At 41.8% G+C, this 3,868-nt stretch overlaps 1 pseudogene; it reads left to right on the top strand.

The window, feature by feature from the left end:
• Positions 1 to 445: 445 nt before the first annotated feature.
• LOC129688182 (phosphoserine aminotransferase-like) lies at positions 446 to 1,538 on the top strand (annotated as a pseudogene).
• Positions 1,539 to 3,868: the final 2,330 nt, after the last annotated feature.

Genomic DNA, 3,868 nt, shown 5'->3' on the forward strand with positions numbered 1-3,868 from the left:
AAATAGAAATGCTCAAAGAAGCAGTGGCATCTTAAGATTATAAGTGATAATCTTATTCCCTCTGGTATCTCTAGAGTGAACAGAGAAGCCATGTTGACCAGGTTCAGCCACTAAACAATGACTATGACAACATACTTTGCTTGTTCATAGCTCACAGCTTTCCTACTCTTTCATTACATAACTTCCATTATACTTCCCTTTTTTTATTTATTCAAAACTTATTAAGCATCTAGTATCTGCCCAAGATTTCCCTTAAAAGGTAAAAGCCAAAGGAACAGAAACATAGTCTGAGCATACCTCATGGAATACACAGTTAATTTTACTTTAATTACTAGGACAAAATATCTAAGATGATCAGCTCAAAAGGGCAAAAATGCCCTGTGGGCCCCTCACCCTCTTCCCTCCCCCGCAACCCTCACTCCTGCTCCTCTGCTGCCTCAGCACCATGGACATTGCCAAGCAAGTGATTAACTTGGGGCCTGGGCTTGCCTAGCTGCTGCACTAGGTGTTGTGAGACACAGAAATAGCTACTAGACTACAAAATTGTGGCATAAGCATCCTTGAAGTGAGTCACAGGTTATCAGATTTTTGCCAAGATTAATAACAACATGGAGAATCTTGTTAGAGAATTGCTAGCTGTTCCCACCACCAACAAGGTGATCTTTGTATAAGGAGGTGGGTCTGGCCAGTTAGGTGCTGTCCTTTTCAATCTGATTGGCCTGAAAGCTGGAAGGTTTGCTGGCTATGTGGAGACCAGAGCTTGGCCAGCTAAGGCTGCAGGAGAAGCCAAGAAGTTTGGGACTGTGAATACTGTCCACCTAAACTTGGATGTTACACAAAAATTCCAGACCTGGAATCTGCATGTTGACTCCTCTGTATGCAAATGAGACTGAACATGTGATGGAGTTTGACTTCATAGTTGACATCATGGGAGAGCGCTGGTCTGTGACATGTCTTCTAACATCTTATCCATGCCAGTGGACATTTCCAAGTGTGATATGATATTTTTGCTGGTGCTCAGAAGAACATTGGCTCTGTTGGGGGTGATTGCGGTGATCGTCTATGATGACCTGCTGGGATTTGTCCTCAGAAAGTTCCCTTAAGTCCTCAAATACAAAGTACAGAATGGGAACAAGTCTTTGTAAAACACCTATCATGTTTCAGCATCTATGTCATGGGTATGGTCCAGGAATAGATCAAGAACAGTGGTGGGAACCACAGCCATGGAGAAGCTCAGCTCCATCAAATCCCAAATGATTTGTGAGATTATTGATAATTCTCAAGGGTTTTATGTATGTCCAGAGGAGCACTGGAGTACAAGCAGGATGAATATTCCATTTCACACTGATAATACCAAAGGAGGTGCTGTTTTGGAAGAGTGATTTCTTGACAAGGTGGTAGACCTCGACATGATCTCTTTGAGGGTGCACTGGTCAGTGGGAGGCATCTGTGCCTCCCTGTATAATGCTGTCCCAAGTGAAGGCGTTGAGAAGTTGGCTTCCTTCATGAAGACTTTCTTGGAGATTCATCAGCTGTGAACATGACCAGCCACACACTGCCTATGATCAACATGCCGAGTTTAGAGTAACTTGGGATTGGCTACAGAAACTTAACAGGCATGGATTTTTCCAAATATGTGCTTTCCAAATACAATAATGACTAAACACCTGGGACTCTGCAGAGCTGCTGAGACTTCTGGCTAATGGTCACCTTCAGTTTTACATCAACTGGAAGCATTTAAAGAGTGTTCCTGTTGCTTCTCTATCAAATTCAGCTTGTCATCTTTGCTGCTCCTTTCTCTAGGTGGATGGCAGAATTGCCTTGGGCTTTGTTCTTCCACTCACAGGAGCATATCACAAGGTTGGGAGGCCCTGAGTGCTGGATCTGACAGAAATGAGATTGCTGGGCTCTGCAGCTGTTGCTTAAAGTCAACAGAGACTCTTGTGAACATTTTGGATCTGCACACTCTTATTCTCAAAAAGAAATAAAAGTGACATACTGTATGAGTGTTTATATAGTATGTTTTTTAACACTATACAGTTTATATCTGTGCCTTTATATTGCTAATGAAAAGATTCTGTAGAGGCTTTTAGAGTTTGCTCAACTTGGTGCATTGCTGTCCTCCGTTACTGACAGCTGCACCCTCTCACCAACTCCTTTTATAAAGCTGCTTCATGAGAAAGATCTACAAGTTCCATGATTCACTCTTACTCTACTTGTCACAGTAGAATAAATGGTTGGTTATTTGCTTTTCAGTTAGGCTGTTAAACAGAACTCAGTTACTACCTCCATCCCTCAGAACTGTTATCATGGCTATTTTGTAGTTAGACCAGGGCAACCCTATACATTCCAGATCTTTGTTGAGGTCTTTCTTGGTTGTGCATGTGTTAGTGTTTTCAGTTGAGTGTGTGGAGAACATTGAAGTCCTAACACATCTAAAAAAGCAGGGGTCGGGGGAACCGCTATATTGGCTCATAGATTCATCTATCAGTCTTTTGGCCCTATTGATTACCTGTGACAAGGTAGGACACCATAAAAAGACACATGGAGGAGGACACATTCACCTATGCTGGTTATGATGGAACAAGAAGGAAGGGCTGGGTGGCCAATATCTCCTTCAATGCCTTCAATGACCCAAAGTTTTTTTCTCGTAGACCCTATCTTCTAAGGAGAGTTCTCCCAATTCCCAATAATTCCAAAGGCTGTCAACCAAGTTTTAATATGGTCTTTGTGTGTGTCTGTGGGCACTCCAGATCCAAACTATATCAGGCTGTGACTATAGACTTAGTCTAATAAACACAAACAGAGATGACTTGTTACCCTGATTTAGTGCTTTAGAGAAAGAGGTATAGCATTAAGTTAGATTTTTAGAAAAGGGTTTGCAATAGTATGAGAGGCAAGAGAGAGACAGAGACAGAGACACAGAGAGATACATGATTGTCAGATGTGGAGTGATGGGAGGAGAGATGAAGCATCTCAGGCATAAGACATAGAGGAAGGATCCGTAACATAACATACCAGTGAGCAATGAGGGAAAAGTGGGATGAAAAGTAGAGAAATCTGAAGTCTCATGGGAAAGAAGGTCTGATCATGCACAATTTTATATTGAAACTTTATTTAAAAAATCAGTGAGGATCCCAGAGGATTTTTAAATGTAATATAACACATTAATAGCTTAAACAAACACTGTCCTTGTGGTTGTATAAACAAAGGAATGGCGAAAGAATGTTGAAAAGAAGAATAAAAATAAGTATGTAGGCACCACTGCAGTAGATTAGAGCAGAAGAGGAGAGGAGGGTAGCTTGAAGAGGGAATGGGCAGTGTGACAGTACAGAGACAGAGATAACTAAGAAATACAAAACTGTAGCGCTTATAAATCTTGGGGACTGATTAGATTATAAGATATAAGGACTCAGAGATACTGGGATAATTTTAGGCTTGGCTGTGTCTTAATTAAGGTTTCTATTGCTGCAGTGAAGCACCATCACCGAAAAGCAAGTTGGGGAGGAAAAGGTTTATTTGGTTTATACTTACTTCCATAACACTTCATCTTTGAAGTGTTATGAGGTACTTCAACTTTGAAGTACCTCAGACACGGCAGGAAACTGGGGGCAGGAGCTGATGCAGAGGCTGTGTAGGGGTGCTGCTTACCGGCTTGCTCTTCTTGTTCAGTCTTCTTTCTTATAAAACCCAGGACCATCAACCCAAGCATAGCCCCACTCACAATAGGCTGGGTTCTCCTCAATTAAGAAAATGCCCTATAGCCATATCTTTCTCAGTTGTGGTTTCCTTCTTTTCAGATGACTCTAGCTTGTGTCAAGTTGATGTAAAAGTAGCCAGTGCACTCTGGGAATGTGTGGAGTATGGT

This window comes from Psammomys obesus, unplaced genomic scaffold (assembly GCF_907164565.1).
Source record: "Psammomys obesus unplaced genomic scaffold, mPsaObe1.curated_primary_1811, whole genome shotgun sequence".
NCBI lineage: Eukaryota > Metazoa > Chordata > Mammalia > Rodentia > Muridae > Psammomys > Psammomys obesus.